The sequence below is a fragment of the Salvelinus sp. IW2-2015 genome, linkage group LG20, assembly GCF_002910315.2.
Source record: "Salvelinus sp. IW2-2015 linkage group LG20, ASM291031v2, whole genome shotgun sequence".
NCBI classification, from domain to species: domain Eukaryota; kingdom Metazoa; phylum Chordata; class Actinopteri; order Salmoniformes; family Salmonidae; genus Salvelinus; species Salvelinus sp. IW2-2015.
Window position 1 is genome coordinate 47,648,605 of NC_036860.1, and position 13,083 is coordinate 47,661,687.

The 13,083-nt window shown below is 40.8% G+C and overlaps 1 protein-coding gene across 2 annotated transcripts in view; it reads right to left on the reverse strand.

The window, feature by feature from the left end:
• The window catches only part of LOC111981385 (THO complex subunit 2), a 72,087-nt gene that overhangs the window by 36,758 nt on the left and 22,246 nt on the right, over positions 1-13,083 (reverse strand). The window lies entirely within an intron of this gene.

Genomic DNA, 13,083 nt, shown 5'->3' on the forward strand with positions numbered 1-13,083 from the left:
AGTTCTTGAAATTTTCTGTATTGACTGACCTTCATGTCTTAAAGTAATGGACTGTCATTTTTCTTTGCTTATTTGTGCAGTTCTTTACATAATATGGACTTGGTATTTTACCAAATAGGGTATACCACCCCTACCATGTCACAACACAACAATGACTGGCTCAAACACATTATGGAAAGAAATTCCAAAAAMGTACTTTTAACAAGGCACATCTGTTAATTGAAATGCATTCCAGGTGACTACCTCATGAAGCTGGTTAAGATAATGCCAAGAGTGTGCAAAGCTGTCATCAAGGCAAAGACTGGCTACTTTAAAGAATCTAAAATATATTAAGATTTGTTTAACACTTTTTTGGTTACTACACAATTCCATGTGTGTTAATTCATAGTTTTAATGTCTTCACTATTATTATACTATTATCATTCAAAACCCTTGAATGAGTAGGTGTGTCCAAAACTTTTGACTGGTACTGTAATATATGCTACTGTATATATAATTTACTGCCGTATGATTTACTAGCTAGCATGAAGTGCCACTGTTTTAAAGGGGGGGCTGAATGCACCGATTCGCATGTTTTTTTCTGCTGCTCATTAAGAAAAACAAGATTTGGATGCTTGTGGGTGTGGTTCGATGTGGGTGTTATTTAAGTGATCATGCCAGAAAAGTAGGTGTTTGGAGGATATATTGGCATGGGTGTTAGGCCCGAGACAAAAGTCGAGGGCTGGCAAACTGTGCCAATATTTCCTCCAAACACTGGCCTCGAGGGCATTATCACTTTTATACAACAGGTTACCAACATATTCAAATAAAGATAGACATATTTTCATTAAAAACATTATTTTGATTAATTTATTTAATCCTTCCACAAGATATAGTACGGACACAAATCTAGGGTTGCTACCCAAGCCGTTCTAACGGTTCGGTTGCCAGAGACGTGACCAAGTCGTTCAGTGTTTTTTTGGGATGTTCTAAATGTTCCATTGCCATACTGGCTGGCAATGTTATTTTCCCTTGCTTGCTAGCTAGCCAACTACAGCTATCTTACAGTCACGTCAAACAGTGCAGCCATAACAATGAGTTAATGAGGCATGATTTCACCTGGCATAGAAAATGTGCTTACTCCTCAGGACACTTGTTCAGAGGAGCTAGCCAACAACACAGCTAACACAATCACTTCAAACTGAAGTTGGAAAGAATGCAAACTAGCTACACTTCGTTTCGTAACTTTTTTCAAAAGGACATTTCTGTGTATATCCATAAATATGCCAGCCGATTCATGATTGACTGGTTGAGAAACACTGCCCGCCTGTCCATCACTATGGGACAGCTGGAGCTCGAATTGAAATATTGAAACATTGCAAATAGTCGGCGAGACAGACGTAAGGTTTATTAAAATCTCCACTTAAGAAAATAATCTTATTTGAAAATAAATTGTGAGATAATGTCTTGATGCTTTTTACGGTGGAGATCAAGTTTATAAATTGCCTGGCTGGGCTGATGAGACAGTGAATTGCACAATCAGATGGAACAGAGTAAACAGGCATTTTAACGTCATAGATTTGCAGTTTTAACCAATCAGTATTCAGGATTAGACCCACCAGTTGTATAAGTTTAATGTCTTATGTAAACAAGCAGCCGGGAACTAGTTCTGCATGATGGCCAGTGGCGGGGTCGATAAACCTGGAGGATTCACCATTAACGTTTAAATCTCCAGTTTGGGAACATTTTGGCTTCCCAGCAGATTACAACGGCGATGGACAGAGAGAGTACGTCTCCACTGCTCAAGAGAATAGCCTACAGTATTGCAGCTGCCAACACCTCAAACATGTTGACACATTTACACTGACGTCACCCCAGTATTCCTACCACCAGATCAAGACGGTGGTTGAGAATGGGGAGTTTAAGCACCACGTGAAAGTGCTCGAGCCACGTTACGAACTTCACCCTCTCACAATGAATTGGCCAATGCACCATGAGTTGTGCTTACTACAGATGGCTGAACCTCCAGGGCTACTTAACATTGACACAGCCTCAGAGTGCTACACACAAGTTGGCATATTCTTCTCTTTGTAAGAAAACATAGCATAGACCTAAACAATGTCTGAGCCATGTTTACACTCATATTGCACTTTATTTTAGTGTTAATGAGCAACCATGTGTTTTCATTTAAGAAAATACAAAGTTTTGTTATTCCTTATTGCGATCCCATCAGTCATTATATGACTCATGATAGAGAACCAGGAATACAAACACTTTGTATTTTCTCAAATAAACAAAAAATAACTGGCATTTCATTTTCTCGCTGTACCTGAACTGTGACCGCAAAACCGCAATATGTACCGAACCGAGGGTTTGGTGAAATGTTACACCCTGAGGCATTACAATTGGCGAGTGGGCATGAATGTAATCCAAACTCAACCCGTACGTAAATTGTGAAGACCTCAGTTACACAAAACTGTTTTGGAATATACTGAATTTAGAGCCAAAATTACCCTACTTACACTTTTTAGACAATGTTACCATTGGAAAAAATGTTTGACTAATATCAATGCCACATAGGTCATTCTCAAAACGATACTTTTTTTGTTTTGTTGAGTTTCTCTTTAAAGGGGCAATCTGGAATTGGCATCTCTCAGCTGTTTATCAAAACATGTGACTGGGTGACCTTGTTGTGACTGTTTCAAATCCTGGATGGCCCCATTATTAACATAATCAAGCCCAATTAAAATACACTGTAAACATTATACAGCCAGTGCTGATCATTCTACATAGAATGAAGACAGTTCCTCTTAGGAGATAATTGTGTGCAACATTCACTGTGCTAAAATATAAAAAAATTGCACCAACTATTATAGAAGTAAGACATTTGGTGAATCTAGAAAACATGCAGTCCTTGTGTATCATGTGCAGTAGTGAGGCTGTACTTCAGCACTGACCCCACAAAGCCCAGTTGTTCAGAAATAAAACAAGCCTGAGGCCCTTTCCAATGTAGGCACCGACACCAGCCCACGTCTGCTATTGTCTCTGTGTGTGTGTGTGTGTGTGTGTGTGTGTCTTTATGGCAGTGCGAGTGAGCATTTTGTTGAGAGCTGGATAAATGAAATATTCCTGGCCCATTGGGTGCGCAAGCCATTAGTAGATGTTAGCACTTGTATCAAATAAAGCCATGAAAGTTGCAGAACAGTCCTAGATCTGTGCCAACCAAAATAATTACTATGGTAACCAGGGCTGCATGTTAGTGCTTCTCAGCACCCACTTCCTTTTTTTATATACATGTTTCCATACCAACCACTGATATCCATAAAGAATTCAATGGACACAGTAACCTTGAGTTTATCTCCTAGAGAAATGTATGTAAACCACTGACTGGCTTTGGGGGTGCATTTCTATAGAGATGCTGCTACAGTGTACCCAAGGGGCATGGGTTGGATGATTGAATTCCGTTAGATGCCTGAAAAGTCTATAAAAAGGAAAATACGAGTAGTGGGTGTATAAAATGTGACTTCTAAGTGCCACAACACACAATGGATAAAACAACGAGCACTATATCGAACTGTTAAGACGATACGTTGGGGAGGCGTAGCAACAGGCCTCCAATGTGTGTGGTCGCAATGCCCCTGGGCTGAATATAATAATTATAATTCCCGTCGCTCGGCTGCCAATCACCATGCTACAAAGCACCTCTCACATGGCTCTCTCAATTCTTATTAGCCATTGCACATCATCACTGGCGTAACGCAGTTTCTCTGGAGCCCGCCCGCAAGGACAGAGTTCGGGCACCCCTCCCTAAAATAAAATCGAATGAGTCAGCCAGACAGCCACTCAAAAGTATAGACTAACGATCGCGGACAATGTTGCTGGAATTGCAGCATATCTATGCGCCTATCAAATCGATTATAGGCTTTCTGTGGTGCCAGGGCATGTTAACTACACATTAACTAATCGATAAATGTTTATTGGTAGGTCCATTTGGTCATAATTTTCTCACGTTGTGCCTAACATTTCACAAAAGCTATACACGGTGTCTCAATGCTCCCACTTTTAGACTGCTGGTTGGTGGTAATAACGTAATTACTTGCACAGTAAAAAAAGTTGGAAATTCAAAAATTGCAGATTGTAAAATACATTTTTGATGCAACAGCATACTAATCAGCTACAGATTTTGGGAATATAAAACTGTCCGGTATAGGCTACCTGAACCTGCATGACATGAGTCATGCTCGCGCTCTCTCCCAGCTTTGATAGAAAGTTGTTTTGAGTAAAACCAGTCTATTAAATAAGTCCGTCCACCCTCAAAACACTAGCTTACAAGGGACTGTTTCATTATGCAGTGTCATGACTGACTGCGAGAAACCAAATTGGTCAGATCAGATTTGCAACGAATAACTTCAATCAGACCCCCTTTCACCCATAGAGGGGGGAGGAAATAACTAGTGGGGATTGACACTCACGTCCTGTGGTAAATCAAGGGAGAAGATCCAGGCTTGCGCTCTCCAAATTCACTAAAAGTATGTGCTTTGTCTCAGATATTTTCCCGCTGAAACTAACACCTTCAAAAGCAAATACAGGAACAATATTTTGAGCATAGAACGTGCGGTATGGTGGAGGTGATCTATAGAACACTAATGTCATTAAACATTTTATAAAAGAAAATACTGTAACTTGGAAAGTACATACACACTACATAGCTGAATTTCACACTATGGGTTGTGCATGTAATATGAAAAATGTGTGTTTTTCTTAAGAGAGGGATGTGATTTATGAAAAACAATGATCTCTTCCTAACTTTGCACAGTGAGTAATCACCACCCCGGAGTGCGGCCAGCCTGCCGGAACAACACCTTTGGAGCAAAAGGTATGGGTTAGGGAAAAAAACACATTTAACCAGAAAAGGCATGAAGAGGCAGCTACACGTTTAAAATGGTTTGATAAAATCACCTCCCGGACAATCACTGGTACGGCTGATTAGCTGTTCTAAGTAAAGTACCTTCGAAAGCGAATTTAAGTAGGACCATCCTGTTACTCTGCTCAAACCATCGTATTACGCTCACCCCACTGGGGAAACACTGATAAGACTGGCTAGCCTACCTTTAAAGAAGTATCTTCAAGAGCGAATGGAAGAACAATCAACTCTGTAGTTCTGTTCAGGACTACACGACAAGTCACCGGATACCAGACAACTAAGAAGGATAACAGTAGAAGAGTTGTTGGAACCATTTCAGACAAATCAGAGCCTTACAAACGTGCCGCGAAAAGGCCCAACACCCTTCCCAAGGCTGCCCCGTTCACAGAGTTCTCGGCGAACCCAGGCATTTCACGTAAATACATTAATGATTTCGTGCTCAAAGCGGCAGTGGTTCATGTTCAATGTATATGGTTATTGTAGGTGAGAGTAGTTTCTGAATGTGGCAATGTTAAGTGTCTCTGTCCCTCTCCATCGCTTCTTTAACAAGCATCCATGTTGCTGTCATTGGCTAGGGACCAGTTTTCAGCGTATTACCGGTGCAGTGTGTGTATGTTTATCCTGTGTTCCCATTTAATTGGCTAGTAAATAAATTAACCTAATTTGTGTAGTACTGAATGATATGATACGAGGTTATGATTAATAAGTTGACTCTTTATAGATGTGATAGGTAAAGACCTTTTAGAGTATAATTCGGGAGATGGTAACTCTTTAAAAGAACCGCTCCCAGATCCTAATGAGTTAATTGTTAGATTCATTTAAAATCGGGTAACAATTAAGCATAGTTAATTAGATAAATAATAAGTCTTCAGATGAATATTAAAGTCAAGACACGACAGCAGTGTAGCATCTATAGCTATATCCCGTGTTAACTGCTATTAACATTTTTATAAAAATTTCACATCAAATAGCCTAAGAATGAGGATAGAAGTAGTCGGCTTGGCGATAAATTCAGCCACTATAGTTGAACCATTTATTGTTGTCTGGCTAATAGCCTACACAAATGGGCCGCAATATTTACGGTAAATTAAGAACACAATTGCAATTTATTGATTGAATGCAAAGAGATACCATGACGAGATTCAATGGCACATTGGTCCGCCGCCAGCACCTCATGTTTCAGCATGATAATGCATAGCCCCATGTCACAAGGATCTGTACTCAATTCCTGGAAGCTGGAAATGTCGTAGTTATTCCATGGCCTGCATACTCAGACATGTCACCCCATTGAGCATGTTTGGGATGCTCTGGATCGACGTGTACAACAGCGTGTTCCAGCTCCTGCCAATATCCAGGAATTTGTACAGCCATTGAAGAGGAGTGGAACAACATTCCACAATCAACAGCCTCGTCAACTCCACACGAAGGAGATGTGTCGCGATGCATGAGGTGCTCACACCAGATACTGACTGGTTTTCTGATCCACACACACCACTTTAAAAAATATAAATATATATACACACACGTGGCCAAAAGTTGAGAATGACACAAATATAAATTTTCATAAAGTCTGCTGCCTCCGTTTGTATGATGGCAATTTGCATACACTCCAGAATGTTATGATGAGTGATCAGATGAATTGCAAAGTCTCTCTTTGCCATGCAAATTAACTGAATCCCCCCAAAACATTTCCACTGCATTTCAGCCCTGCCACAAAAGGACCAGCTGACATGTCAGTGATTCTCTCGTTAACACAGGTGTGAGTGTTGACGAGGACAAGGCTGGAGATCACTCTGTCATGCTGATTGAGTTGGAATAACAGACTGGAAGCTTCAAAAGGAGGGTGGTGCTTGGAATCATTGTTCTTCCTCTGTCAACCATGGTTACCTGCAAGGAAACACGTGCCGTCATCATTGCGTTGCACAAAAAGGGATTCACAAGCAAGGATATTGCTGCCAGTAAGATTGCACCCAAATCAACCATTTATCGGATCATCAAGAACTTCAAGGAGAGCGGTTCAATTGTTGTGAAGGCGGCTTCAGAGCAACCAAGAAAGTCCAGCAAGCGCCAGGACTGTCTCCTAAAGTTGATTCAGCTGCGGGATTGGGGCACCACCAGTACAGAGCTTGCTCAGGAATGGCAGCAGGCAGGCGTGAGTGCATCTGCACGCACAGTGAGGCGAAGACTTTTGGAGGATGGCCTGGTGTCAAGAAGGGCAGCATAGAAGCCACTTCTCTCCAGGAAAAACATCAGGGACAGACTGATATTCTGCAAAATGTACAGGGATTGGACTGCTGAGGACTGGGGTAAAGTCATTTTCTCTGATGAATCCCCTTTCTGTTTTTTTGGGGCATCCGGAAAAAGCTTGTCCGGAGAAGACACGGTGAGCGCTGCCATCAGTCCTGTGTCATGCCAACAGTAAAGTATCCTGATACCATTCATGTGTGGGTTGCTTCTCAGCCAAGGGAGTGGGCTCACTCACAATTTTGCCTAAGAACACAGCCATGAATAAAGAATGGTACCAACACATCCTCCGAGAGCAACTTCTCCCAACCATCCAGGAACAGTTTGATAACGAACAATGCCTTTTCCAGCATGATGGAGCACCTTGCCATAAGGCAAAAGTGATAACTAAGTGGCTCGGGGAACAAAACATTGATATTTTGGGTCCATGGCCAGGAAACTGCTTAGACCTTAATCCCATTGAGAACGTGTGGTCAATCCTCAAGAGGCGGATGAACAAACAAAACCCCACAAATTCTGACAAACTCCAAGCATTGATTATGCAAGAATGGGCTGCCATCAGTCAGGATGTAGCTCAGAAGTTAATTGACAGCATGCCAGGGTGGATTGCAGAGGTCTTGAAAAAGAAGTGTCAAATATTGACTCTTTGCATCAACTTCATGTAATTGTCAATAAAAGCCTTTGACACTTATGAAATGCTTGTAATTATAATTCAGTATTCCATAGTAACATCTGACGAAAATATCCAAAGACACTGAAGCAGCAAACTTTGTGGAAATTAATATTTGTGTCATTCTCAAAACTTTTGGCCACGACTGTATACAGTTGAAGTCGGAAGTTTACATACACCTAGGTTGGAGTCAAAACAAATTTTTCAACCACTCCACAAAATTTCTTGTTAACTTCTTATGGATGAGGGGCAGTATTGAGTAGCTTGGATGAATAAGGTGCCCAGAGTAAACTGCCTGCTACTCAGGCCCAGAACCCAAGGTATGCATATTATTAGTAGATGTGGATAGAAAACTCAGAAGTTTCTAAAACTGTTTGAATCATGTCTGTGAGTACAACAGAACTCATATGACAGGCAAAAACCTGAGAAAAAATCCATCCAGGAAGTGGGAAAACTAGGTTTACATGTCTTTCCCTATCCAATATACAGTGGAAATTTGGTCCGATTGCACTTCCTAAGGCTTCCACTAGATGTCAACAGTCTTTAGAACCTTATTTCAGGCTTCTACTGTGAAGGGGGAGAGAATAAGATCAGGTGTCTGGCAGAATGCCATGAGCTCAGTCAGGCACCCGTGAGAGCGACCTGCGTTCCATTGCATTTCTAAAGACAAAGGAATTGTTCGGTTGAAATATTATCGAAGATTTATGTTAAACATCCTAAAGATTGATTCTATACATTGTTTGACATGTTTCTACGAACTGTAATATAACTTTTTTGACTTTGTCTGGATTAATGTGCCTGCGCCTCATGAATTTGGATTTGTGAACTAAACGCGCAAACAAAAGGGAGGTATTTGGACATAAATTATGGACTTTATCAACAACAACAACAAAAAATTGTGGAACTGGGATTCCTGGGAGTGCAATCTGATGAAGATCAAAGGTAAGTGAATATTTATAATGCTATTTCTGACTTATGTTGACTCCACAACATGGCGGGTATCTGTATGGCTTGTTTTGGTCTCTGAGCGCTGTACTCAGATTATTGCATGTGTGCTTTTTCGAAATCTGACAGCGGTTGCATTAAGGAGAAGTATATCTTTAATTCCATGTATAACACTTGCATTTTCCTCAACATTTTTGATTAGTATTTCTGTAAATTGATGTGGCTCTCTGCAAAATCACCGGATGTTTTGGAAGCAAAACATTACTGAACATAATGCGCCAATGTAAACTGAGATTTTTGGATATAAATATGAACTTTATCTAACAAAACATGAAGTACTATGACTGTCATCTGATGAAGATCAAAGGTTAGTGATTAATTTGTATCTCTATTTCTGCTTTTTGTGACTCCTCTCTTCGGCTGGAAAAATGGCTGTGTTTTTCTGTGACTAGGTGCTGACCTAACATAATCGCATGGTATGCTTTCGTCGTAAAGCCTTTTTGAAAATCGGACACGGTGGTGGGATTATCTTTAAGTTTCTTTAAAATGGTGTATAATACTTGTATGTTTGAGGAATTTTAATTATGAGATTTCTGTTGTTTGAACTAGGCGCCCTGCAATTTCACTGGCTGTTGTCAAATCGAGCCCGTTAACTTCTTACAGATGAAATCCCGTTAACAAACTATAGTTTTGGCGAGTCGGTTAGGACATCTACTTTGTGCATGACAAGTAATTTTACCAACAATTGTTTACAGACAGATTATTTCACTGTATCACAATTCCAGTGGGTCAGAAGTTTACACACACTAAGTTGACTGTGCCTTTAAACAGCTTGGAAAATTCCTGAAAATTATGTCATGGATTTAGAAGCTTCTGAGTCAATTGGAGGTGTACCTGTGGATGTATTTCAAGGCCTACCTTCAAAACCCAGTGCCTCTTTGCTTGATATCATGGGGGGAAAAAAGAACTCAGCCAAGACCTCAGAAAAAGAAAATTGTAGACCTGGTTCATCCTTGGGAGCAATTTACAAACGCCTTAAGGTACCACGTTCATATGTACAAACAATAGTACGCAAGTATAAACACCATGGGACCGTGCAGCCGTCATTCCGCTCAGGAAGGAGACACGTTCTGTCTCCTAGAGATGAACGTACCTTGGTGCGAAGAGTGCAAATCAATCCCAGAACAACAGCAAAGGACCTTGTGAAGATGCTGGAGGAAACAGGTACAAAAGTATCTATATCCACAGTAAAACAAGTCCTATATCGACATAACCTGAAGGGCTGCTCGGCAAGGAAGAAGCCACTGCTCCAAAACCGCCATAAAAAAAGCCATACGGTTTGCAACTGCACATGGGGACAAAGATCGTACTTTTTGGAGAACTGTCCTTTGGTATGATGAAACAAAAATAGAACTGTTTGGCCATAATGACCATCGTTATGTTTGGACGAAAAAGGGGGAGGCTTGCAAGCCGAAGAACACCATCTCAACTGTGAAGCACGGGCATGGCAGCATCATGTTGTGGGGGTGCTTTGCTGCAGGAGGGACTGGTGCACTTCATAAAATAGATGGCATCATGAGGAAAGAAATTGATGTGGATATATTGAAGCAACATCTCAAGACGTCAGGAAGTTAAAGCTTGGTCGCAAATGGGTCTTCTAAATGGACATTGACCCCAAGCACACTTCCAAAGTTGTGGCAAAACAGCTTAAGGACAACAAAGTCAAGGTACTGGAGTGGCGATCACAAAGCCCTGTCCCTACCCTATAGAAAATTTGTGGGCAGAACTGAAAAAGCATGTGCGAGCAAGGAGGCCTACAAACTTGACTCAGTTACACCAGCTCTGTCAGGAGGAAATGGGACAAAATTCACCCAACTTATTGTGGGAAGCTTGTGGAAGGCTACCCCAAACGTTTGACCCAAGTTAAACAATTTAAAGGCAATGCTACCAAATACTAATTGAGTGTATGTAAACTTCTGACCCACTGGGAATGTGATGAAAGAAATAAAAGGTGAAAAAAATCATTCTCTACTATTATTCTGACATTTCACATTCTAAAAATAAAGTGGTGATCCTAACTGACCTAAGACAGGGGATTTTTACTAGGATTAAATGTCAGGAATTGTGAAAAACTGAGTTTAAATGGTGTATGTAAGGTGTATGTAAACTAAAGGTGTATGTAAACTTCTGACTTCAACTGTTCAACTGTATATGTGACCAACAGATGCATATTCATAACCCCAGTCATGTGAAATAGATAGATTAGGGCCTAAAGAATTCATTTGAATTGACTGATTTCCTTATATGAACTCTAACTCAGTCAAATCTTTGAAAGTGTTGCCTGTTGCGTTCATATTTTGTTCAGTATGAATTAAATCCAACTTGAGAGGCTTCTCTGGTCTCCAGAAGTCCTTTTTTGTGTGTAAATGTTTTCACCATGGCCTGTAGGTCCAGGTTATGTGCCCGACAGTTTTCTATACTGAGTATTGCCAACCCAGACAGTCTTTCCTGAGAAATTGTGCATTATATGATGATGAAGCCAAGATATACCAGAGATAAGGAACTGTTGATATTGCAACCAGACAACTTAAATGCTGGTTCACCAGTATGAAGGAAATAGCAAACAATTCATTTTTTCAAGCCCTCAAGAATTGTTCCCCGCTAAAGACGATGGCCAATAAACTGGCAAATTGGTTATCCAGTATCAACGACCTGTCCCCAGAGCTTCCTATACAGTTATCTTTCTAACGTTTTGAGGCCAGCAATTAAGGAGAATGAAAAGCTCAATTAAAGATGCTTCAAATACAGCAGTTCTGCAACACCAATCCCCGCAGTTTCCCCTGACATTGCTACGGCAAATCAAGCTTTTTTTGACCATTCCTGGAACTGTCGCTTCTGCGGAGAGATTGTTATCTAAACTAAATCTCAAAGAACTAAGAAGCATTAGGCTCTCGGGCTGATATGAGCTTTTGAACAACTGAGGGGATGTTTTTCAATGGCAGGGAGACTAGTCAGGATCGAGGGAAAGATGAACAGAGCAAAGTGCAGAGAGATGAAAACCTGATCCAGTGCTCAGGACCTCAGACTGGGTCGAAGGTTCACCTTCCAACAGGACAACAACCCTGAGCACACAGCCAAGATAACGCATGAGTGGCTTCAGCACAAGTCTTTGAATGTCCTTGACTGGCTCAGCAAGAGCACAGACTTAAACCCGATGTAACATCTCTGGAGGGACCTGAAAATAGCAGTGCAGCGACACTCCCCATCCAACCTGACAGAGCTTGAGAGGATCTGCAGAAAATAATAGGACAAACTCCCAAAATACAGGCGTGCCAAGCTTGTAGCGTCATACCCACGAAGGTACGAGGTTGTAATCTCTGCCAAAGGTGCTTCAACAAAGTATTGAGTAAAAGGTCTGAATACTTATGTAAATGTAATCCGATTCAGAAAACTAGGCGTATGTCGCAAGTCATGACTTCACAGGACTCCACTTTCTGGAGGATCAAGTTTTGAAATCAGTGGAATTAGAGGATGATAGCTAAAAAATAAAAAATAAAAATAAACGAAAAAAACCTGTCTCCAGATTACATCTTCAAACTAAGGGCAACCGTGGTATGGCATTCCTGACAGGGAGAAGCATCCATCATGCATGATGATGTAAACAGGTAAGATAGCTAGCTACATTTTCAGATATAACATGTTTCTAATTTTGACAGAAAGTAGTTTCATTTCAAGCTAAAGTGTACTGTTAGCTAGCTGGCTCCATAGCGGACGTTATTCTTCGTTTGCCAGAGCTGTTTGCTTTTCTAGTTCGAGCTGAATGTTAGGCATTGTTGGCACGTTGTTCTGTGTTTAACTAGCTAACATTAGCTGGCTGGCTCGTTAGCTAACGTTACGTGATGTGTGTACTTGGCTGGTGTCAGTAAACGTCTGCAAAAAAGCATAATGAGATTGTTGCCAGCAGAGCTGGTTAGGCTGTTTTAATGTTATCCAGAGGTAAACAAATCATCGTCAGAGCGTCAAGTGTGCGCTCTGAGAGCGAAACGAGATGGGTGGGGCTAAAGCTTAAGAAATTGTGAATGATGCTGAATGGGTGTAGACAAAGAGCTCTTCACAAGATAACAAATCATTCAAAGATGATTTTCTCAAAAGTGAGTTTACCAGTTTATCAACTTTCAAAGCAGAATTACTTTCCCATCTTTCCTCAAATGCAGTGTATGATATACCATATTGTAGCTCTGAGTCTACTTTTATCCAACGTAAATAAACACAATTTCACATTTTGCTACATAAGACCAAATCCAGGTGGTGAGACAAATGT